At 42.3% G+C, this 25775-nt stretch overlaps 2 long non-coding RNA genes across 3 annotated transcripts in view; both read left to right on the top strand.

The window, feature by feature from the left end:
• Nucleotides 1-25033, top strand: part of LOC136286747 (uncharacterized) — a 57417-nt gene extending 32384 nt beyond the window's left edge. The window contains exons 2-7 of one of the 2 annotated variants that reach the window (XR_010719988.1): nucleotides 9526-9793; nucleotides 17666-17760; nucleotides 20829-20927; nucleotides 21727-21804; nucleotides 21883-21963; nucleotides 23252-25033. This is a non-coding gene — a long non-coding RNA (uncharacterized lncRNA). The remainder of the gene's footprint in view (nucleotides 1-9525; nucleotides 9794-17665; nucleotides 17761-20828; nucleotides 20928-21726; nucleotides 21805-21882; nucleotides 21964-23251) is intronic. The other variant, XR_010719989.1, reaches the window with a different exon arrangement.
• LOC136286748 (uncharacterized) lies at nucleotides 10759-12804 on the top strand. Its single transcript, XR_010719990.1, has 2 exons — nucleotides 10759-10881; nucleotides 11805-12804. It is a non-coding gene; the product is annotated as an uncharacterized lncRNA (long non-coding RNA).
• Nucleotides 25034-25775: the final 742 nt, after the last annotated feature.

Here is a 25775-nt window from a genome sequence, read left to right as displayed (position 1 = left end):
CATCGCCACCTTGGCGAGCGGCGTTTTTTGGGTTGGTGGTTGTTGTTGTTGTTGTTTATTGCTCCCCCTTCCCCATCCCTGCGTCAGGAGTAGGGGCTGTGTCCCTCCCGCCCAGCTCCGGTGTGTGCCTGCGTGGCCCCGTGGGCTCACAGCATTAAGCCTTCATGGATTTGAACGGTGAAGGCTGATGGCTGTAGGTAGCAAGCGTGGATTGTCTGGGAGTTACTGCTTTACAACTTGGGAAGTAAATGAAAACCGCCTGCTCATCCCTTCTCTGCGAGTGTGTTTCTTGTAGCTTATAGGAAATTTGGGGCTTGTGGCCTTCAGGAATGAGAAATTAATCTTTCTCGTGAGTGTCTCAAGGTTTTTCTTGCACAGTCTCTCTAAGATGCAAAGACAAACAATGATTTTATTGCTGAGAATACCAACAGTTAGGATTTCCTTGTCTTTGCAGCTGACTTTTCTCTCAGCTAAGAAAGGAGAACTCAAATCCCAGACGCAGGCGTTTCTCTGTAACTATAATGTAGTTATTGGGATTTTCCCCTCAGCAAGTTTGCAGATGACACCAAGCCAGCTGGTGCTATTGACACACCTGAAGGATGGGATGCTATCCAGAGAGACCTGGACAAGTGGGCCCATGGCAATCTCTTGCAGTTTAACAAGACCAAGGGCAAAGTGTGGCACCTGTGTTGAGGAATGAAGAGATTGAAAGTAACCCTTTCAGTCCTTGCTAAGAACTTGGGGATGTTGGTGGATGAGAGGCTGGACGTGACCCAGCAATGTGCACTTGCAGCCCAGAAAACCAATAATATCCTGGGCTGCATCCAAAGCAGCATGGGCAGCAGGGAGAGGGAGGGGATTCTGCTCTGCTCTCTGCTCTGGTGACACCCCACCTGCAGTCCTGCATCCAGCTCTGGGGTCCCCAGCACAGAAAGGACGTGGACATAATAGACTGAGTCAAGAGACGGGTCACCAAATTGATCAGAGGGATGGACCATCTCGGCTACGAGGAAAGGCTGAGAGAATTGCGTTTATTCAGCCTGCAAAGGAGAAAGCTCTGGGGTGATCTATTTGTGCTCTTCTAGTATGTGAAAGGAACCTCTAAGAATGACAGAGAGGGACTTGTTACAAGGGCATGTATTGAGAGGACAAGGTAAATGGCTTCAAGTTTAGAGTAGGTTTAGATTAGATATTAGGAAAACAATTCTAATGAGGGATTGTGTGGCAGTGGAACAGGTTGCCCAGAAAAGTTGTAGATGCCCTATTCCTGGAAGTATTTAAGGTCAAGTTGGACAGAGCTCTGAACAACCTGGTCTAGTGAGAGATGTTCCTGCCCACAGCAGGGGGGCTGGAACTGGATGATCTATAAGGTCCCTTCCAGTCCAAGAATTCTATGATTCCATGATTTATCTTCAGGACCAGAAGAGTTTTCATAAAATGGATAAAAGGTGAAAGGTGGCAACAATAAACTTTTTGATGTGGTTCCCTGCCTTTAGTGTTCCAATGACTGTTAAGCAACCCTGAAAATACTTTCTTGTCTTAATGACTGATACTGTGCTGTTCCCAAACATGCTTATAAAGGACCTTGAGTGTTGGGATTATCAGTCTGGTAATTTTCAGCTCTCTATTTACTACAACATTTTTTTGAAAAGGACCATGCAAGTAAAGAGTTTTTCCCCCTTTGTCAAGCAGGTTGATTTCTGAAGGGAAGCAAAAAAAAGTGATGCACAGGCCCTGACTGCAGAAATCAGAGGCCAATACAGTGTCAGAATCTGACAGAAAACTGATAAGATGGCTGCTGGTGTCAACCCAGTCCTAGTCAGTGACAAACCACGAAGCATGTTACTTTTCCTGCGTGTAGGCAGGGCATGCATAGGAGCACGCATGAACCCATGTTGCCTGATTGTACTCCCACAACCATCAGAGCAATTCGGGGCTTTTTTTGGTCAAATCTGTAGATTAACACTGGTGAAAGAGGAGAATTCTTTCTTTCCTCCTCTGTGTTCTCCCCAGAAAGGTCTCTGTCCTGTCTTCTACTAAACTTGTGAAAGTTCTGTTCTTGAGGAAATGAGGATTGCTGAAGGTTTTTATGGAGCTTTTAATTCAGATGTTTTATCTGGAACATTGTTTAGAGTTCTGACTATGGGCAGTGGTGGTTTTTGTTCTTCCTGCCTTTTCACTTTTACACAGTTTCAAGTAGTGAAGTGGGTGAACTAGTGTAACAGTTCTTTTAGACAGTTGTAGTGGGCTTGAATGGTCATGCAAAAGGAAGGGAGGGGATAAAGTTTTGATTTGAAAAAAAGAATATCAAATATAAAAACTGTCCCAAAAAAACCAGTGTGTTTAGAATAGTCTGAATCAGTTCCCATTAAATTCACTAGTGAAGATGAAAGTGAAAAAAACTTACAAAGCCAAATTAGAGGTTCAGGTGAGGAGGAGCCTCAGCCAAACTCCTGCTCAAAGCCAAAGCTGAGAGATCAGACCAGGTTGCTTAGTCCAACATGCCCTCTTCTCTCATGCACAGTAGTTTTAGAGCATGTCCAGCAGAGCTGCCACCAGGGACAGATTTGAATCTCAGGAGCCAGATCTTTCCTTTTCTCACTTATACTAGTTTTGTACTTTCTGGGATTAGATGCTCTATATTAGAAAAAGAGGTAGAAAAAACTAGTGCTGTTGAATCAAAAAGGAAAAAAAAATACTTGTGCATGGTCAGTGAATTGCCTCTTAAAGACTATAAATATTCTGTTGTACCTTTTCCTGTTAATTTGTAGTGTATTTTGATAGCATGCAACATTTCGTGGATTTAAAATTTTTTTTTTATATTTTCTTTCTGCTACCAAGTATATGCAGATGGAAATACTGTCAATTATCTTCTGAGAAGCAAAACCATGAGGGTAGAATATTTGCTACAGAATAGAATTCATAATAGGAGTTGCGTGTTTCTCATAAAACTTGGCTTTATTCTGAATTCTTTAAATAAAGGGTTAAAATCATTGAAAATATAGAGTGGAGCTTATCTTGCAGAAACATGCAGTTAGGATTGATTTTTTTTCTCCATCTTTCACAGAGTATTGTGAAGAAACAAAAAACCTGTAGCTTGGACACTGGTGGGGGTTTAAAAGTATAACTCTTGTGAACCACTGGGATAGTTGAGATGATGTAGCTTGAAAGCAGATGAAAGCTGAGTGAACAGTAAGAGGAAATGGTGTGATTTTTCCAATACTGGAACTAGTTATTTTGACTAAAATATTGTCATCCCCCACAGTCTTGAAGTATGGTTTGGTTTTTTTTTTTTAACTAAAAACCAAGGATAATCTGATTCTCAGTTGCTTCTGCTTATTCCTACAGAATTTATATGTAATCAAACATGGGTTTTTACCCTGATGAATGTGAGGCCTCACTGCTTGAAATGTCTGAGTACAAGCGATATCAAGACAGGCTCTGTGTTGCAAAATATGCAGGCCAGAGGAAGTGGGGAGGCAGAGCAGGTAAACCACCTTGGTACCCCCTGGTAATTCTCAGTGCAGCCCAGCAGGTCTGGGCTGTTCTTTATGCCCAGGGATGCTTCCTTGGTCTGCCTCTCAGCCTGATGCTGTGCTGCCAGGAGAAGGTAACAAGGCCCTGAGCTGGCAGCTCCTTTCCTATCACAGACTCTGCCAGCAGCCCCCAGGGTCCTGGCATGGGCCTCTGTGTCTTGCCATAGAGATTTTGATCTGTAAAGAAGGCTACAAGAGGGCCATAGAAGTAAATAAAATAAACGAAGAAAGACAGACAGGTCCTGGATCTGTGTAAAGAGAGCATGATGGAAAATGGCAGGGCCAAAGCTTAGTGTGGCAGTGTTTGAGATCAAGAGAACTTTGCAGATACCTTTCTCCTATTCCAGCCCTTTTCCACGTACCTCCAGCATCACAGAAACTCTCAGAACCGACCTTCTGATGCTGGGCTAGAGTGGAGGGAAGCTAGAAACATTTAAGTGGAATGACCCAGTGTGTCTTTTACAAAGTGAAACATAATTAGTGTCATCACGTTGAAGTCATAGACACTGACAAGGCAGGTGCATGCTTCCTCTGCTGGGCAGGGGACGTTTGCTATCACCTCCCAGAAGTGAGGGATCTGTGGAATTCCTGCTACAGAAACAGAGGAGAAGGGGGAGGAGAAAGAAATGGAGAAGAGGTAGGGAAGGGGAGGAAAAGTGCTGAAAAATCAAGAGTTGTTGCCAATAGGACCTTTCCTCTTAAAAACTTTCCTCTTCTTGTCTTGAATAGCTGCTGCCCTGAACACTTCCATTCTTCTCAACAAAGAGATGTATGAAAATCTAATCAACAAATCCACAGCTCTAAAAACTGGTGACAGCTCAAAGAAGTCACCATACTTTTAAAATTAAAAAAAGGCTACTACAAAATGATAGGTAATGTTTATGAGGAGACACAGGTCATGACTCAGTGGTCACATATGTGGAACAAATGTGAAGTCTTTGCAGGAGTTGGAAGGGAAAGTGGACAAAATAACTTGATTCTGGAAGGTGAAAACAGCCAGTTCCATCTAACTTAACAGAGGAAATTTAGCAAGACCTCTCTAAATTAATGTACCTATCTTTATCTGTCTGTGGAAATACAAAGAGGAATGTTGTGAAATTAGAGTACACATTTCATGCGGAAAGAACAGCATTAAAAAAAAAACAAACCATACAGAGACGTGGCATTGTATCTTGAAACTGCTTTAGTACTACCTTCCTCCTGTGCTGAATTTCATATGAAACTTCTTCAGATAAGATGTGCCTTTCACCCCCCTCCTTTGAATTGTTAAATTAGGAGATCAAAAAGGTGGTCATTTTCATAGCATAAGAAACTGGGAACTGCGTCAGTCCTGTGAGTTTTCTTTGTGTTATGTGTCAACTTGTATTGTATGTAATGTCAGTACAGTGGGGCTACTTGATCATTATTATTACTGCAAATTAGCTTGGGCGGTGGAAAAATGACGGATATGGTGCTAAGTTCTGGGTTTTGTTTTTAAATTGGGAAAGTGGATGAAACAAAAGAGCATTTGTTTGAGAAAGAGATTTGGGTTCTAAATCTGCACTAAAACCCACTCCATGGCCTTGCTCAAATCACTTAGTGAAAGACAATGTGATTTTCAGTCCTATCAAATAGTATCTTACTATGCAAGAATTCCCGCTGAAAGCATTGGAACTATCCAGGGATTAAGGCACTAATCAAATGTGAATAAAGACGATAGAACAGACTTTTCACCTCTCTGCTGCTGTTTCCCAACTTAGAAAATCAGGATAATAAAATACACCAACTGTTCTGGGTGTTGTAAGGGTACATTAGCTCATGCTAGCAAATCACTTTGAAGACAAACCCAAACGCCCTACAAATGCTAAGGATTCTGTCAAGAAGTGCAAGAGTGTATTCACAGTTCAGGGATACATACCAAAAACTAGCTTTGAGTGGGGAGAGGACTTTTGCAAGAAATAGGCTTTAGTGATACAGATGTCTTCAATATCTGAAATGCTGTGTTGTAAGTCACCTCATAAATACCTACAAAGAAAAAATTCCAAACTGCTTGGGAAAAGTGATAGTATGACTCCATGAAAGAGAACTGATTATCTCATTGTGCTCGTTGTTATGTACTTGTTAAGTATTGCTGGGCCAAACAGTTCTGAACTGAGTCAGCCATGTGAGGAAAGTAAGAAAAAGCAAACTTGCAATATGAGATCTCCCTTGTTCTTTATGACCATTGGGTTTGATTATTTGCTGAGTCTGTACAGTGTGTATTGCACAGAGGTGTGTTTGCCTTGACCAATTACTATTTCTGTGTCCTCCAAAGTTTTAATTTTGTGTATCTTTAAAACATGCTGTGTTCTGATTGACAAGTCACTGAAAACCACCATGAATGGTCCTTTGTGAACATGACTGACAGGGCAAGCTAGGAATGCTTTAAAAAATAAAGCAAAAAGTAGAGTGTTTGCAAATTCAGCTATGGTTATTGAGGCCTTTTGCCTGACGATTTCAATTATTGACTCATGAGGCAAACACCCAAGTCTAAATCAATAAACCTGAAAACACTTCTAGTCTATCTCTGTGTACATCTGTGTGACCTAACTCCAGGTCCCATGGCTGAATTCTGAAAACTCAAAGGGAGGGATGACCAAATGTGATGTAAAGATTCCCATTTGCCTTCAAAGGTTTTAGATCAGGACCTTCTTCTCTTCTAGTGAAAAGACTTGGGCCCTTATATACTGAATGCCACTTACTTCAGTTTGGTGATGTAAAGCCCCCACAAGAAACAGTTCATGTAATTTTATCCAAATGCAGTTACTGCAGTCACTGAAAGTAGATAGCATAGAAATTATTGACTAATAGCACAGAAATTAGTTGTTTCTCAGGAAATAAAAAAAAAAAAAATAAGAGCAGAGCTCTCATATACATTATTAAGCATTTCTGCTTGAGGCCTACCTGTGTGATAGCTAATCACAGTGCCAGGAAGGGAAGGAAAGCAGCATTCCTCTGGAGGTGGGAATTACTAGAACTACTAGAAACTACTAGAATTCTTCTATACTACAAAAAAAAAAAAAAAAAGGCAAGTAATGGTGATACACCAAGAAACCCCAAACACTGCTAAATAATTTCAAAGTGGTACTATCCCCACCCCAGAAATCTTTGCTTTTCTACTCTGGGCCTTAGCCGGCCAACCAGCAACATGCTACTTTCTCCTCATTTTATTTCTCTCAAAGACTATCCTAAAATGATTTGAAGTGCACAATCTCTTCTAGACTGTGAGTATACAAAGCCAGCCTTGGTACAGAACATGGAAACTGGTACTGCCTTCCCTTTATTTCTTCCTCCTTCTTTCCTGTTGTACATACGGCACTTTGTGACATGGTTTTAGTGAGTGGGGGTACCATGGTGGTATTTGGTCAAAGGCTGGACTTGATGACCTTGGAGATCTTCTCCAACTGTAATGATTCTCTATGTCAAAGTTTTTTAACTATGGAAAAGGCAATTCCTTGAGAAGGTTCTCATATGTAATGCAAATAATTTTTTTAAAAAAAGTGGTAGAAGTGAATGAAGGGAAAGATTTCCTTTGGCAACATCTAATAGAGAGGATGGAATAAAATCTCAAAGGGATTAGTTTGACTTAGTTTGGCTGGATACAACCTCAGAGATTATTGTTTGTGGATTTAACTTGTTCACCCCATATCCTCCCCCCAGGAGATGATCTATTCTGTATTTTCATCCCTGATTTCCATGATACTGTAATGAAAACATGATCTGTCATCAGGGCAGATGATTTAGTGGAAACTCCTGTGTAAAGGCAGGTCTTGATGGGAACTTCTTAAAACACAGATGCAGAAAAATACAATGTTTTTATTTTGTGTTAAATATACTGTGAATTCTGTGTGTTGAATGGGTGGAAAAAAATCCATTTAGCAATGCGTACTTGAGATGAAATTAAATAGAAGATAGCATAGTATTCCCCCTAAAGCTTGAGAAATACATACAATTCTGGTCTCTGGTCTCTAAATTGTTTTAGAGTATCTTGCTGAAGGGATGTGCTACTAGGTCACCAAAAACTCCACAAATCATTCACAAAAATAAACACCTTGCTAAACTAGACTGTGTAAGAAAGCATCTCCTGCTCTAGTGATTTGAAAATCTCCTCCTTTACTATGCAGCAAATCTTACCACAGCTTTGTGTGGGAGAGTATCATAGCAGATATCTCAAGGGCCACCACAGATAGCAAATTTAACTTCCATGCTAGCAAGAGTCTTTATGCCTCCTCCCCCTTCTTGGCACTCCTGTTTTTTGCCTTTTGCTTCTCACCAAAATAATCTTTGAAAGGAGAAAGAACTCGCTACCTTGTGGGTGCTGTTCAGCAGCTTGCGAACCTGATTTGGGCTTGCAGCGATACCACTTACATCACTGGTATCTACAATTGTTCCAGCAAAGAATGCCTCAATGGTTTGGGCAAGTAGCCACATACTGCTTGGAATTATCTGGAGGCCAAACAAGCCCTGCCCCTGGGCTTGACAGGACGCACAAGGAAAAATCTGAACACCAAGCGTGGGGCTGGGGATGCAGAGAGCAGACAGCAGCGCTCAGGGGCCAACTCACAAAGCGACGCCGGCCTCACCAGCTGGGTGGGGATGACCGCCTCACCACCCGGCGCTGCAGCCCCCGTACAGTTCAGTAGGGGAACGAAGGCACCCGGCTGCACCGCGATCCCCCAGGACCTTCCCCGCCGCCCGTGTCACCCCCGGCCCCTTCTCCGTCGGGTGCAAGGCGCGGGGAGGGGAAGGGTCTGCCCGGTGCTGTTCCCGCCCGGCTGCGGCGCAGCACGGACACGCGTGGGCCAGCGCAGGCGGGCGCGGCGCTGCCTCCCCCGTGGCGGGGCCGGGCGCGATGCCGGTGCCCGCTGCCTCCGGGGAGCTCCTGCAGCACCCGCGCTGTCATTCCCCGGGCGGCGGCTGGCGGCAGAGGAGGCGCCCCCGCCTCCGCGGGGATTGGCAGCCCCGAGGTGCGGCCGCCCCCGCACCCGGCAGCGCCGCCCGCCCGCCCGCCGTCCCCGCCCCGGCTCGGCAGCGCTCCGCATACGCGGTCGGAGCCGCGGCGCTGCCGGAGTGTGATCCGCGCGAGGAGGAGCCTCCGGCTTCGTATCGGCTTTTTTAATTCTCATGTCTTTCTAAGTGCCTTCCAGTGCTAAGTAAAGGGGAAAAAAATTCCTTACACCGGCAAGGAATTGCTACATTAAGAAGATCTTGCCATACACCATAAACACTTCAGCATGTACCCCAGCCGAAATATATTTGGAAAGATGCGGGGAGGGCACTTTTACCCGGCTTTCATCAATGCCTGTTTGAAGAGAGACAGAAATAATTAAAGGGAAAAAAAAATTCCTCCCCTCTCCCCGCCCGAATAATCATAATATATTGAAATTTCCCAAAGTCTAGTCAGCTGCAAAAAAAAAATGTTTTTTTGGTGCTAGGGGATCATGTTGCAGAAGCGTGTGACTGCAAGACCTAGATTCCTTTCCTTGTTTCCCCGTCTCTTTCCTTAGGTGTTTTTTAGCATTATTATTTGTTTTGGGAGAGAAAAAATCATCTTCGCTTCAGTCTCTTGCTAGAGGTCCAGACTGCTTACGTCTGAGCGCCCCTTATCATTTCAGTGAATGGCAATTGCAGCCTTGGTGCTGTTATAGCAATGAAGCTACAGACGTCATTGCCTCCTGTTGGACGTGAGATGTGTCCAAGCATCAGCCCCTTTTGCTTAAGAAAAACTCTTTAACTTCCACGCAGCCGACAGGCAACCTTTTCTAAGATCCTGTGGACCCAACGTTGTATTGATAGTTATATATTTTTATTTATATAGGCATACACACATACACAGGTGTGCATGTGTATGAGTGTAAATACGTATGTATATAGAGAGAAACAGATAAATTAAAGCCGCAGCTATGTTGCAAGCTCCTCTAAAATTTCCTGCTCGTCAGAGTAGCTCTCTGCATCGTTTTGTTAAATACAGCCCGGCGGGAAAGCCATCATCAATCAATTTCGGGTAACAAGGAAGACTTGTTGAACACCTTGTTCTCCAGACCCCGGGAAGATGCTGGGCTACTGGAGCGTGGAAGAGCCGGGATTGTGCCCTGAACTTCACCCACTTGGCGGCAGCTATTCCTAAGCAATTTCCCCTCTCCTCCCCTGCCTGTTTGCCTCCCGGACTGACTGAGAATCTGCTCTTTAAAGTTGATCTGAAGGGGAAAGCAGAGACGAGCTTGTGCATAGTTTGGAGGGTAAGTTGTGTTCTCGCCCCCCCCCCAAGCTTACAAATACCCTCCAGCAAGCTTTGAAATCCGCCTGTAAAGGGGCAGGTCGGGGGCGGCGGGGGACGGGGACTCCCCAGGGGAGGGGCACATCTCGTTCCCAGAGCCGAAAGGGTTACAGAGGGAGCGAGAAAGACCGACTGCGGGGGTACTGACTCCGCGGCGGAGTTTGCAAGGTGCGAGTTAGCGGTGCCTGCTGCCAGGCGGCTGCGGCGTCCCGCTGCCCCGCTCCCGCAGGTGCCGGGCGGGGTGGCCGCAGCCCCCGCCGAGCCGCCCCTGCCCGCCGGCAGCCTCCGGGGAGCCGAGGATCTCCGGCTCCCCGAGCACATGACCCCTGCAGGGAATTTTGCCTCCCTGCACCTGCAGGCTCTTCTCATCCCTCCTTCTCTGCTCCTGGTTTTCTTTTTAATCCTCTCGTTCCCTCCCGCTCACCACACGCCACCGACCCCCTTCCACCTTCCCCCCCCCACCCCCAATCCATTCAGCTTTTACCTCCCCCACCCCCCCTTTTTTTTTTTTTACCACAAGGAATCCCAGTAGAGGAAAATAATATTAATCAGCTGCCTCCTTCCTCCCCCCTCTCCAACCCCCCCCCCCCCCCCGAAAGGAAAAAAAGCACCACCTGCTAACATTTGGAAAAGCAGCAGAGGACTATTACCTCTATCTTTAATTTTCACTCACACATTCAGATGAATGAGCAAGGAAGGGGGAGACCTCAGCAGCCCCTCTAGACGTGGGTCTGAATTGATGGGATTGTGATTTGTAGGATTTCTCCACTTAGTCCCTGCCTCCTACTTGCTCTCCAGCCACTCCAAAGTCTCTTCCCCTCTCTTTAAGCAGCGATTTCTTTCAATCTCTCTCTCTCCCTCCCTGTGTCTCTCTCCCTCACACTCTCCCTCTCTCTCTTCATACACTCATCTCCCCGGAGAGAGAGAGAGGAGAAACTCAACTCCCAAACACCGACCAGATGTCGAAGAAACGCAAAGCCCTGGAGGGCGGCGGAGCCCCGCTCCCCCCCGAGGACCCCAGAGCCTGCTTTGGGGCCGGCGAGGAGCAAGGTAGGGCGGCGGAGGCCTGCAGGTGGCCGGGCGGCTGGCAGCCCACCGCAGGGACGTGCCGGCCTGGCCGGCCTCCTGCAGCCCACCCACACTGGGGTGACTTGGGTGCTTAGGCCGGGCTGCTCCCATCGCCGGGCGCAGGACTGCGGGGCTGCTCCCACCGCAGCCACACTGAACTTGTGAGGGGGGAAGGGCTGAGGGAAGGGGGTGCGGGAGGGTGGCCGAGGGGAATGGCAGGTCTGCCAAGCAGTCCAGGCTCTCTTCCCCACTGCAGTTTGTCACTGGCATGGGCACAGCCACAGTGCCTCATTGATTTGTAGCCTGTGTAAATCTGTTTGCTGTGCGCTCCTAGCCGGGGCAGAGAATGAGCTATAGGCACCTAATATATACGTTGTGGCTTTGCGTGGGTCCCGTTTCCTCCAGCAAGCCCCTATCCCTGGCATGATCTCAGTTGCGTCACGTTGGGGCTTCAAACGCCGCTCTTGCAGCGCACTTTGCACCCAGCTGAAGTTGGTTTTGCTGTAATTTTCAAGCTCCAAGTATTTGTGGTGAAAGCTGTTCCGTACTTTTTGACAAAATAATATGAACGTAGCAGCCGCGTGGTGTAAAATCAGTTGTGCACACAAGTGCGAGGGAGTCCTGCTGCCGGATTTCTTGTTGTTCAGCCAGCCCAGTGGGTTCGCTTGCTTTGTGTTTATTTTAACAAAGTGGGCCCAGAAGAACCAAGCTGAGCTACAGGGATTTGGGCTTGTGGCTGTAATGCAGGGAAAAGAGGAAAATACCGGTTGGATTCAGAGCAGTGTTTCAGGCTGTTGCGAGTGGCTCTGGTGGGAGATGGTGGGGGTGTGGTGGGTTCGGGTGGTGGTGTGAGTATGTCTCTGTGCATGCTCCAGTTCAGAAACATGGTGTTTTTCCCTGGGCAGGTGTACATCGAGCAGAGAGGAATGGCATGAGTGTGTTTTCCAACATGGAGTCTGTGGCCCTTTTTGTAAATGATGTGAAAGATCCTAATGTCACAAATCACCCACACCGTGAAATTCCCTTACCACCATGGATGTGTCTGCTTCTGCAAGGAAATATTTCCAGCACAGTGGTTGGTGTGTTCTTCTGGTTTCATTAGAAAGGAGCACGGAAATTCACCATTTCTCTCAAAAGATATGGTTTAGGGTTTATGTGGCTGTTGGTTTTTACTTGCTTGGCTCTCCCACAAGAAAATAACGTGTTCATATTGTCTTGCCGTTTCTCTGCTTAAGACTAATCTTGACATGGGAGGGATATTTTCAGACCCTGTCAATGACTTTATATGCATGACAGCATTCCGGATTTTTGCGATGTGGAATTTTGCTGTTGCTAACCTGGAAAATCGTACCTCTTTGTCAGCAGTAGAGGAGGTTAAATGCAGAAAGGGCATTCAGCAGAGATTCAGCATTCAGAAAGTTTGGTATAGATTACATGTAATTTTAATTTAAATGTATGCCAGTAGTGGGTGTAGAAGCACCTTATATGTTACTGTGATGCAGTGATGCTTGCCTGGTTAGATTTTTTTTAAAGTGCCTTTTTTTTTAAACTCCACAATAATATTTTCTGTAGCACTTCTGGTTATGTAACAAGAAACAGAAAGCATCATATAACTTTAACACAGGATTGTTCTTTTTCTTGATTTCATTATGCACAAAAGAAATGAAATGGAAAGTGAAAAAATACTTGATAAAGTATTGATATGTATCTAAAGGGAGTAAATAAGGTATCATTTTCCTCATAAGGGGACACAATGTATTTTGTAAATCACACAGATTGAAAATTTGTGTTTTGTACCTAGATAATCCAGGTTCTTGTCTTTTCTCACATAGTAAACAATGAAATAAGGTAAAAAATGTAGTTTTATTTCTGAGCTTAAATATATTTTTGTGGACTTCTATCCTATTTTCTTCCTCCTCTTTTACAAGAAGGAATGTTGCTTGTTAATTACATTGTCTGTGCCTATGTAACTGTAGAAACCATTAAGAGTGTGTAATGTATCACAGTCTTGAAGGGAATGTATTTTTGTGTAAGATGGTGGGTGTGAGGCTTTCTTAAGGCATGAGATGGGAAGATTTTTTTTTTTAATTAAGCGTAAGCATCTTACTATGAAACACTGTCCTCTTACAGCAGGTTTACTACCTCTGTGGAGAAGGCATACTTGCTGAGTTTGGAGGGCAGGTGTTTAGTGTTTGCCTGGAAGTATGGAGAAACCATGTAACGCCTGGGGTTTAGAATTAAAATGTGTGTGCATTGGGAGCAGGGAGGCAGGGAAGGCGAAATGGGCATTAGTAAGCCAAAGGAAGAAAAACAGAGAGCTCAGATTTCTGGAGGCTGCCAAATCCTGTATTCCTGCCGAAGCTGAATGCGGAAGCCGGGCTGTCCTCAGCTAACGAGGTGACTTCTTTTAGTGACAGCAGTGTGAATGAGTGAGAGCTTGGATCCAGGTCTGCCATCTTATTCTTCTGTTACCTGGTCAGCTGAGAGCAGATGTTGCTAACAGAGGAGTCTCAGACCCTTTTGAGGGTCTGCACTTCTGTTTTTAAATGTTAAGTAAGTGCGGACTAATTCTTAGCTGCTCCAGACTGTGCTGGATATTTGGCCAACTGAAGTGTGTGCTTGCGGAGTTTCATTCAGCTCTTGTTTATCTTCACTTGGTGAAGCTGTGGGTGGATAGACACTATGTAGGCCACAATACAGATTTTTCAAACTTCCTTGGTGTGGCTTTGTTTTTATTCTCCTTTGAAGTATTTTATGAAGGACTCTGTAACCCCTACTGCAGCCTTTTCTTTTATTGTGGGGTCTGATGCCATATGTTTCGGCCTCACTGGTGTGGAGAGGAGATGAGGGATGAGGCTGCTCTGTATCTCCCACCTTGTCGGCAGCAACAGCCTGAACCTGTCTGTCTAATTCAAGGCACTTCACTGCTTCACCTTCTTAAGGGGTAGGCTCATAAGGCTCATTCCCATAATCTCTGAAGACACAGTGGCATCTTTTGGGGAGAATTCAGGTTCTTACTTGAGCTGAATTGCTCCTCGGATGTGCCCCTCTCTTTACCTTGATTGTACATGAAGCTTAGGGTAACTACACGGGTTTATTTGTACCAATTTAAGTGGCAGAAATTCCAGCAAAGCTGATAAGGTCCTAGAGGAGAAACCAGATATGGTTGTTCAGTGTGATACCCAGCATGGAGAAGATGGGATTTGTCTGTTGAAACTCAGCTCTCTGCACTCCCTTTATAGTCAGGAAGCAGAGCATTTCTAGGGATCAATTCATCTCTTCCTGAAGTGGAAGTCTACATTTAGTCAGCAGAATCAGATCTGAGAAGTGCTGTTTCTGCCAATTGAATATAAAAGTAGTCCAAACATCTAGCATGGATGTAGACAGCTGTATTTCAGCAGATGACTCCTGACTTTTGACCAGATCTTTCAGGCTTCTGTGCAAGTCAAATGACAAAGATACTTTTCAGCAGAGTTTGAAGTAGAGGACTTTCCTTCCCTTTTGCTCAAAATTGTAGCACAAAAAACCTGAAGAAGGGTCCTCTTTCTGTGAATTACTTTTTTTTCTATGAATGTGTTGAAAGCTAGTGTAGATGTGAAAATGGAGGGTTTTGGTTTAAAAACAAACAAATAAAATATGGACAGTTCTCAGGGCCAAATGCAATATAATCTCGTGCCTAAATTATACAGTAATGCTGCTCACAATTTTCTAGCAGTTTCTGGATAGAGTGCAATACAGTATTTTGGAAGTTTTCTTGCAGAGATTTTTGGACATGATGGATTCAAGGAAGGAGTAATCTGTAAATTCTCATTGGACTGCTCTTTCTCAATTTGCGTTTTGTATGACAATAAATAAATGCATTTCTTCCACTTCCCCTGTGGTCCAGTTGTTCAAATGGTCTCCATTATCATAAATATGAGTTATAGTTGAGAGTTTTCTGTGCTTTACAAAACTGGTCTCTAAAGAGAGAATTGTTGCAAAACTCTTCCAGAGACAAAGTTGAACTCCTATCTGCCCACGAGTAACTTTTAAGATGTGATTACTTTTTTTTTTATTCATTTATTTTATTTCAATGATACTGACCATTTACATAGAAGTTAATCATGTGCATAAGGAAATGTTTTCAAGATTTTGATGGTCTTAGTTATTATTAATCAAAGCCCTCTTGAGGGTCACTTCTACGCAAGGGATACTTCCCTAGTAATTACTAGGGGGAGCAGTTTATATTAAACTATTCTCACTGACTAACATTTGATGATTTGTGTGACTGCTCAGCATTCACATTTGTCTTGAAATTTTGTATTAAGTTCTGATTATTATTAAATGGTAATTTGGGATCATCAGGCACAGGAAACCAAGTTCTGTCCTGTTATTGAAGGCTTACATTGATGTAATGAAAATCAGAATTGCACCCAACTTCTGAATTACAGTTTTCCAAACACTGTCTTCTCAATATAATTAGCTAGAGTATTTATTTCATTTATTGTTTTATTAAGCAAGTGAATGTTGTGATTCCTTAGAACTCTGTAGTTGATTCATTTTTCTCTGATGCAGGTAAAAGAGCAAAGCAGTTCTTCCTTTGGCAGTTCCTTACTTGTGTATGTGATATGTGGCTTCAGTCTCTCACATAGTCACTTTTCTCCATTCTCTGTGTCCTGACCATTCTTTTCTTTCCACCTAGCTTCTGATCCCTGAAACAAACACGCCCTCTCTGGATCATACTCTGGAAGATCTGGCTAATCAGAGTTAAGGTGTTTAGTGACAGAGGCTTATGTGTTTGTGAAGGCATGGGAAAGGGTATTATTGTACAGCTTGGGTTTTGTGCCAATACTGTAATAACACAGAAAGAAGTGATCCTTTTGACTCCATTCACAGGAAGAAGTTTGTGTCACCAGAAAAAAAAACAAAAAACCACCAAAACGATAACAGAATGGCATCAACAGCTTATTAAGGGTTTTGTCAATGGAAAAAAACCCAAAACTCATGCTTTCCAAAGCTGATTAGCTCAATGGTCACCCATAATTTCCTGTATTTAATTTTTTTTAAATCTCTTTCTTCTGAGACAGTGGAGGATCTGCCTTCCAGTTGCTGTGAACAATCTATGGGGTCTAACTTTTTCAGAGGATCAGATTTAATATGCTGAAAAAGATGGGTTTTATCAACTTACTTCAATTTATGTGGAGCTGCAAACTGAAAATGGTGGAAAAACGTAAAGCTGAGCAGAATTCAAAATGTTTGGGAAGAGGGATCAGGGGCAGGTATATATGCTGTTGTTGGAACAGTGTTTTAAGTGCTCTCTGGAAAAAATACCTTCTTCAGGCGTTGCTGCTGACATGCCTTCCCATCCAGTGTGTCATAAAGACTGTTGAGGAGTGTTTCTTTTCCCACTTGTTTTATAGAGGTGTGCTGCTGTGTGCCTCGGTATAAGTTTATGAGCCTTGTTTGAAGTAAAATACAAAGGCCAATGCTTGAGCGTTATGCTGAGTTGGTGTTTCCATGTAGGAGGGGCCTTTTCTGCACAGTAGTACTGCCTAGTACAGCTTGGTCTTTAGCTGCTGCTAGCAAGTCTTGAGGTCACTATCTGCATTCTAGGGGAAAAAAGCTATCCCAGCTGACGTGAGAGGCAGAGCCATAGGGAAAGGGCTGATATTTTAAGTACCTGACATAGTTGCTTTGGTTGGAAGGTATGACTTTGGGAGAATTGCCAACTTGCCCTATAAATAAATTTATCCAAACATTTAAAAAGTGGAGATGACTTTTTAATTATTTGTGGGCAGTTAGATATTTCAGCTATGCTGGTCATGTAGCATGAATGGTAATGCTATAAAAACACCCAGTGAGACAGGAATCATCATTTCAGCAAAAAAGCTGTGAAGAAGTCTCCTGAGTGGCTATTAAAAATGGTGGTTATTGGTTAAATAACCAGCATTTCAAGGACAAACCTATCTTGAAGCTTTAAAGACGTGCAGCCTTTAAGGGAAGGCCTACTTAAGTTTAGAGACAAAGAGTTGCAGAGTGGTTCTCATGATGACAGCGCTGTAGCCTCATTTCCATTGGTGTGAGGGAAAGATATCCATCCTGGCAGGCCCCAGCCTGCAGATAGTGATACTCCAGTGTACTAGGAAGTGTTAACTCAATGTAGCAACTGCTGCTAAATGGAATAAAGTTGTGCAGTTGGCTGAGTCCATACCTGGTGGTTGCTCTCTATCTGCCTATAGAGGCAATGGAGAAAGAGCAGCTCTGAAAATGACCTTCAATGAAGACATCTTGCTGGCTGCACAATGAGCCTGAGTGGCCTTCCAGGGAGGACTAGGACTAGTCTTTGGAGAGCCTGGTCCTCAGCTGGTCTCAGGTGCTCCCCTGACTGGTCGGGTGCTGCCTGGGAAATGGAGAACCCTGGCTGATAGAGGACCCTTGATTTGGGATGCCCCCTCACACTTGAAGAAAAAGCTAAATGGGGAGGGCAGCATAAAGGTGAGAGTATTATAAAGGAAGTGAAACAAAAAATGTAAAAGCTTTGCAGGTTTCCTTTAACTTCTGGTGGAATGAAAATATGTGTGAATCTCCTGGATTTATTAGGAATGCATTGCAATGTTTCTGTTTGGTTTTTTGTAGCCATTTTTCTCCTTCTGCAAATAAATGAAGCTGCTTCGCTGTTCCTGGTCACCGAAGGAATGTGCATCTACCCTTACCATGAAATGTGTGAGGGAGAGTCCTGGTCCCCTGTTATAGTGTCCACATTCACCTGATCACTCTATGTTGGCAGGAGGATGAGTTGGATTGGTATCATCAATGGATGGTTTCTGAACATATCTGAGTCCAGTCCTTCTATGAGGGAAGAAGGGAGGAGAGATGCAAAAGGCAAGTGACATGAAAACACAAATTTATTTATTTTTTAAAGGCATTGTGTTAATACACAGGAATAGAGACTCTAATCTCTAATGAAGCACTTGTTCATTAATGAAGTCATGAAGTGTTTTCACCCTGTGGCCCTAAAGTTTCTGTACTGTTTGAGCATAATCCTGTTTTTATGTTACTAATGATCATGTAGAAATCTTGGCAACTCAATGAGCAGCAGTTGTGGCTTTATGCTGGAGGAGGAGAAGAGAGATGATGTCTGGGTGTGATGGGCTAGAATACAGCTGGTTTGTGTGTTTATCACTTCAGTCACACTGATGGCTAATAATATTGACATTTAAGGTGTGCCCACACATTGGGCAATTGAGCTTGTGCTCCTAAGTCCATTCCTAGTATGTCTGATCACATGTGGAATGAGCGGCTGTATTTCAGGTGTCAAGCTGTATTAAAGCCATCCAAACTCTGTTTTACTTGAGCATTAGAGCTGAGAGGCAGCTGGTAATGGATTGATTCTTGCATTGTTTTTTCAGTTTGTGTCGGGCCCAGATAAATTACTGGAAAGTTAAAACCAATATAATAGGATCAGAGGCGGAGGAGTCGTACATGATAGCACTATGAAGTAATAGTTACAAAAAATGAAGGAGGATGCAATCCTCAGCACTAAGAGACATGAAGCCTTCAAGGGAAGGCCTACTTAAGTTTAGAGATGAAGGTTGAAAAATGATAGAGTGAAGATGTCAAGGCACCTGAGGGAGGCAAACTCTGCATGAGCAGAGGCTGAATATCAGAAAAAACACTATCTTCACAAATAGCTCTTTTTTCATAGCCATGATTATGCCTTTGTTCTAGCCTTATGTAGCTGTTAGGTTAGAGTAACAAATCTGACTGTTCTGTATGCAATTGGGTTGGCTTTCTAGGCTTTGCCCATGCCAAGTCTGATTTATTTCTCACCTTTAGTGTTTATTCACCTGCATTTTTTTCTGTTATATTTCATTTAGTATAGATACAGCCAAGAGAGGCTTATGTGATAATTATTATTCAGGCTTTGCAGATCCACTCGGTTTGTTATTAATCGCTTTCTAATGTTATGTTTTGGAATGAAAGATTGCAAATCAGTAAGTTCAGATGGTAGGTCTTTGTTTTAACAAACAGAGTTTAGTCCTTGCAAGCTCTCCAACTGTCTTTGGAGGGAAAAACTAATGACTTATAGATGGGCTTCAGCTTTGTATGACCTTGCCATAAGTTGGGACTAGGAGCATTCACACCTAGAGGCTGTATAGAAACGATTGAATCAGAGGTCTTTCTGCTGCTTTTCATTTTTTTTGTGCCATCTTTGTAAGACTGCATGGGTACTTGTAGTCTCTTTCAAGGGCAAACCAAAACCAGGTTCCCAGAGTTGGATTGTGGCTTGTCTGGGAAGTGATAACTGACAGCTTAATGTGCCTGCAGAGCATGAAGTGTGTCCTTAGTTGTGTGGATTGAGCAGCAGAGAATTCTCTCTTCTTCGTTGATCTTCCTTGATTCCTTAAGAACCTCATGCGTTTCTTGGAAACATGAGAAATGTGCAGGCCAATTTTTTGCATTTGTCAACTCCAGCCCCTTTCCTACACTGTTTTGGAGATATTGGTGGATTTTTTTGCTTTATTCTCTTCAGAGTACTTGAAGAACTGCAGCATTTTCTTGCAACGAAACTTCTGATTCTAGGAGATGGTGCTGTGGTCCCCATAGGGTTTTGCGGCAGATCATGTGGTTTGCATTAGGTTCTGGTCATGGTACCTGAAAAAGGTTCATTCTTAATATCCAGCTACTTCTCTGCAAAAGGGCCAATTTGAATGTTGGCTATTATTGTATTACTTGTCCTTTGACTCACAGAGCCTGTTAGTTTCAAACTGTGTATGCTTACCTTGGCACTTGAAAGTACTTGGGATTTCAGTGCCATATGCAAGAACCACCTGCTGAGGTTTAGGCAAGGAGTTGAAGGTGCACAGGGACACAAGAACCTGACCAGGTGAAGGGCCTATCGCTGGCACACTGACAATGTCAGTGCACAGGCCTGCAGATTCAAAACAAGTCAGGAAGTTAACTGTGACGTAGCCACACACCTTCCTTTGCCACGTCTGGGGCAAAGAAACTCACTGCAGTTAGTTTGCAGAGAGTTGAAAAGCTCATCATCATTTTCTCTTTGCTCTGTGAAATACAAAGCCACAGTCCTGGCTGTTGGTAGCTAGTACTTGCAAAGAAACCTACATGTACACCTCTGCTAATGCTCCATTTGTAGCTTTGGAAAAGATTTTCATGAAGATGTGAAGCTGCTAAATTGAAGGAAGGGATAGATTAACACTGGGAAGAGACTGATGTATATATATATATATGTATGTATGCTTGTAAATGCTGTATACAGCACTTTTGGGGGGTTTTGAAGGGACAAAGCATCTAGATAATCCTTTATCTATGCCTCAGAAGCTAATGATGTGAGTGGCTTCTTCTAGTATGCCACTGCCACAGTCTCACAGAATGCTTTTGATGGACACCATTCATTCTGCGACTGCAACCCAGGCATTGGGTGTTCCCAAGATTTTCCTTGGCAGAACTATGTCTTTTTCCCTTCTCACTCCCAGGTAACTGGACAGTAATTAGGAAAAGGCTGTGCCTCACTGGTTTTTAAAGGCAGAAGATATGGGACACTTAACCTTTTTTAAATCATTGAAGAATTATAGCAGTCATTTTTGGCTGGGAAACTGCAGTATAAGCAGTGCTAATCCTAAAGCATTATATATTTTTAATTCAGGATTATAACAGGCTAGGATGGGAAGAAGAGAAAATTGTAAAGCTTAACATGAAGGAATATTTAATTTTATTCAGGAAACTTTTTGGCAAAAATCCCCTGGATCTGCACAGAACCTACAGATTTAAGATGTCTTTGCACAGCCAGAGGCTGAGATCATGGCTGTCTAACTACAGTTGGATATTCTCATATCTGCCAAGTTTAGCCTTAAATAAATAAATGAAAAAAAAGGTCATGCTTCGTGCTTTGTTCAAACTGTTGAAATGGTTCTAACTTAATATTCTAGAGGATGGTGACCTCCCTTTGAAGATTCTGTCCTCCTGCTCAAAATCCTGCATGGAACCAAGAAAGTAGTTGCTTAAATGAAGCCATGAAATGTCTGAAGGTACTTTCTGGAATCCCTTAAAATGACCCTGGTTTAAGAAATATGCCCTACTGACTGCCAGGAGTGCAGTAAAGTCAATCACTGGAAATCTATTAGTTGTGGGCAATTGCAAGCACGTTACCCAACATTAACCCACAAAAAAAGAAAATTAACACAGTTAAGAGTAGTTCTTGCCAGAGAAAGATGAACAAATAGGAGCAGAAGCTGAGTGGGAAGCTTCTAGCAGCAGGAGGAGGGGACTGTAAAGATCATCTGTTCAGACATGCTTTTTTATTTCTCCCCCCGCAACTCCCCAGGTATCTTTCTCTCTCACTCATGATTTTAAAGACACAGATGCAAATATACCTTAATAGCTACTGTGAAATCTGTAATAACAATCAACTAGCCAGGAGGCAGTTTTCAAGGACCACTGTGATTGAGGGTAATGTTTTTACAATGAGGTCATGTCCAAAGGCAGCCTCAGCTGATGGCAAACTTGTACTTGAGCACTGAATGAGCACCTTGTCTTGCGTGGTCCCTGCTGCAGAAAGGCTGCCATCTAATAAATCTGGCACACACGTACATGGCTATATTTTTAAAATTGCTCACTTTATGGTTTTATTTTATTTTATTTTATTTTATTTTATTTTATTTTATTTTATTTTATTTTATTTTATTTTATTTTATTTTATTTTATTTTATTTTATTGTGTGTTTCAAGTAATTGTATTCTTCTTTCTTTACCTCCCTCTATTTACTCATCTCTTCTCTTAATACTTAAGCATGCCAGTTTTGTCTAAAGTGCTTTTTTTAACTCACAGAAGTACTATCAAGTTGTGTGAAGGCAAACATGAGATCAACAGAAGGGAAGCAGCGAATGGGGCAGAGTGTGTTTTCTGGTAGGTCTGCAAAGAGAGTAGGTCTAGGCTTGCTGTTATCTTTATTCAGTTTTCTCATACAATTTCCCTTTTCCTCAGAAATACCCATCTCTGTGGAAGTTCAGCTGCATCTGTGCTCTGTGACGCTACCGCTGTTCAAATGGCAGGGTGGACAGAAAAGTACCCAAAAGTCAAACAAACTCAAATAGGATTTGGCTGGAGTATTTTGCATGGATACCTGCACACCAAAAAGTCAAGGAAAAATGTCTTGCCTTGTGCTGTTTTCATAGCCATGGCAAACCACGTGGTGTCTCACGTGGCATTTTGTGAGTTCCAAAGCAATGACCTGTGTTTCCAGGCACCTACCGGTACTTCAGGTCTTTGCAAGCTTGTCATGACTTGGCTTGAATGACACCAATTGGTTTTTACAAATTAAAATGTGAAATAGCTCATGTCTCTTTCTGGTATGGTAAGATGGTTCTTTGCACTATGTTACCATTTGAAGGTGACTCTTCACTGAGTTTAATATCCTGTCCCCTTTTACTAAAACCAAACGTCATTATTTTTGAAAGTAATTACATTAGACGTACATAAATTCTTGTTTGATCAATCTTTCTGTTTGAAACTAAAATTTTTTAAGAGTAACAGAAAGTTCTTAGTGCCGTGACAAATTTTTTACTACTCTCCAAAAAGGGAAAGTCATTCACTCATTAAAACACCTTTCTGGTCGTATTTAGAGACACCTTTTGTTTACCATCAGAGAGTATTGTTTTAAGGTGGTTGGGTTTTTGTTTATTTTCTGCTGCCCACTAAATACAATCTAAGGGAAACAAAACCCACTTAGTCATCAGGAAGAATGGTTTACTGCTGAGGTTTGATTTTGTTATCTTGGGTAGTTTTCTTTTGTTTTTTGGGGGGGTGGTAGTGTTGGTTAATTTTATTTTTAAAAAAATCACCAAAAAAATATTTTTGTACATTCCATGCAAAAGAATTTGGGAAAGATAACGGGCTTGGGTGTTACTGAGGAGGACACCAGTAAGGCTATAGTAGTACAAGTTTACTATAGAGTTCTGTTTGACCAGTGGAGCTCTTTGGTCCTGGTTGTGATGCTAAATAAAATGTGGAGGAGTTTTCAGCATCACTCTTGAAACACAAATTGAAATTTCTTCCTTGCAATAAAGAAAAAAGAATGATTTTTATGCAGATTTATTGAGAGTAGAAATCCAGGAAAAAATCCAATCAGCTGTGACTTTGTTTTACAGCTTCCTTCACCATATTTCTGTTTTCCAATTTGTATTATTACTTTTTTAGTTTTTATGTCTAAAATGATCCTCCAAATTCTCTTATGGAACACTGTGTGGGCTTTCGTCCTCTCCAGTTTTTCATGCTTATTTTACAAAATGTGAATAAGTGCTACAATAACATAAAAGCTAATGATTTTCCTTAACCATTTTCTTCCATCCTCCAGATGTATCTGGAATATTACAGGGTACAGAAAGCTAATTTTGAAATGAATGACCTGGGCTGGACTACACAAATTCCTCAACTACTTGGATATCAGCTGGAGGAAAAATCATGTCAGGTCATCACTGGAAACTGCTGGCACAGCTCTGATTTTCAGTGACTTTTAGTTCTCTTAAACTTTCTCATTTGGTTAGAAAATCAGAGACATTAAGTAAGTGCTGTTTAACTGGACAGGTGTGGTAGAGGGGTTACTAGAGATGGAATATGTCTAGAGATGAAGCATGGCATTTGTAAAACTTCAAAAGTCTTGTTTTTAATACTTTTAATGATATGCCTACACATTATTAATGTCAGGTTAGCTTTATGGGGTTTTCTTGGTGGTTTCTGTTGTTGGTGTTTTTGTGGTTTGTTGTGTTATTTTTGTAAGTAGTTTTTTGTTCCTTAACTGTCGAGTTATGTCTCAGAAGACTCCATGTATTTTTATTTAAATTATGAGCAGATATGATGGCTCTTACATTATTATGACCAACCCTTCAGCTGAGGTCAGAAGTTATGAATGTCTTCAGCTATTTCATCAGCTCAGTGAACTTGGAAAAAGCAGATATTCTCTCTTGCAGTCTGTTAATCACTGAAGAGTACAAAGACATCAGGGTGATGCTGAATAGCCCCAAATGTCTCTTTGCCCTGCTGACATGTAATTGTACTTGTACCCTTCTTTGTTCATTTTGCTTTCTTCTGCTTTTTCAACTTGGTAAAAACTCCTTCCTCCTCCTTTTTCTAAATCTACGTTGCTTTCTTGCATCGACACCTTGTCAGATCTGGGTCTTGGTAAGGAATCAGTTAGGAAGGGAAGAAGGAAAGAGAGATGAGTTTTGGTGTCAACTCCATATCATTCTGTTGACTGAATTTTGCCATTTCTTATACTGGTTTGTTTCATTTGGGCTTTTGTATTTTGAAATCACTTAGGAGTTTGTCAGGTAGCAGAAGATGAAAAACACCAAGTCTGAAAAAAAACCAATTATGCAGGTGGAGCAGATGATAGTGCGAGTTCAAAGTTGTGCTCAAAGTATGGGGGAAATGGTTACAAGAGTGAGATATAGATACAGATATTTAGAATAATAAGTTAAAAAATGTTCTAGACTTGTCAGATCTGAAACTTCTCTATGGAAAAACTGCTTTTGTCCCTGCTTTTTATTCTAACCCCAGAATTCCTGAACTTGACTACTGGATGGGTATTGACTAACTACAGGCCACACCTTTGCCATCTGCCAGAAGAAATACTTTTAGCTCCTGGAACCTGTAGATTATTTATTTATTTATTTTACTTCTTTAAGATGATAACTTCTTCCACAAGTGTTACAAATTTGATAGTTTTAGCTATTATATTGATATTTAGCTTACTTTTCCAAACCTAAATTATTAAGTGTAATAATTTGAATTTTGGCATAGAGAGGAATAGAATTTTATTTCTGCTTTTGACCTCATCCTTACTGACATGGTAGAGAAAATAATACATGAAATTAAGCCACATCCTTACATAGGGAAAATTGTAGAAATACTGCATTGGCCAGAGCAATTGGGCTCTGCTTAACTGATCTAGAGCAACAAATGGTGTTGCCTGGGAAGAGAAGTTTGGGGTGAACACTCATTTATTGTTCTCAACCTTGCGTGAGCTGGTCAGGGGCCTACTGTGAATATTCTTGATGTGTTGTTTAAGGTGATTGACTTGAATCTGGCATGACACTCTAAGCAACAATTATTGAAATAAATACTTCCTTTTGAATACAGTGTGTAATAACCCCCCATGTTTTTCTTTCATAAGCTATTATAGCATTTGGATGTTTTCTGTTGTCTTCTCATGAAAATTTCACATGTTTCACTGCAGGAGGTGGGCTATCCAGATTCTTGTGAGCGGGCTTCTTTCTTCAGTAGGAGTTGCAAGTAGTCATGTTCTCTGCTTTAATGGTTCTACCTGCACATTAGTCTGGGAGTCAGTCACTGTTTGAAAATCTGGCTTTGGAGTTTTCCAGACTTTTTTTTTTTTTCTTTTTTTTTTTTCTTTTTTTTTTTTTCTTTTTTTTCTTATCTTGGGAGGTTTTCTTTAGCCTTCAAAGTGGGTCGTTAATCTTACAGTAGCTTGAACAGATGCTTTATTTCAGGGTTACTGGCTTCTTCTCCTGCTTATTGTCTAAGTGACAGACCGTTAATATAAACGGACCCTCCCCCTTGGAAAATCCTTTGGATTGCCTTGAGGTGAAAGTGAAGGGAGGGGTGTTTTCTTGGGGGAGAGAAGGGCAGGATTGTTTGGTTTTAAATAAAATGGACATTTGAGACATGCTTCATGTTGTGTTTACAGAACTATCTCCCAGCACTAGGATATACTGCAGGAGGACTATCACCAGTTAAAGCACTGAGCAGTGGCTGCTTTCAAGACTTTGTTCCCTCTGTATTTTCACATGTGTGTAGGGATCAAAGAAGCAGGTTCTGTCAGTGGTTCATAGCAGGATAGCATTGGAAAAGAGAAGACC

Source organism: Chamaea fasciata, unplaced genomic scaffold (assembly GCF_029207755.1).
Source record: "Chamaea fasciata isolate MVZ Bird 193981 ecotype frontalis unplaced genomic scaffold, bChaFas1.0.hap1 SCAF_3, whole genome shotgun sequence".
In the NCBI taxonomy this organism is placed as follows: Eukaryota; Metazoa; Chordata; class Aves; order Passeriformes; family Sylviidae; genus Chamaea; species Chamaea fasciata.
This window is presented reverse-complemented; position numbering and strand designations above follow the sequence as displayed.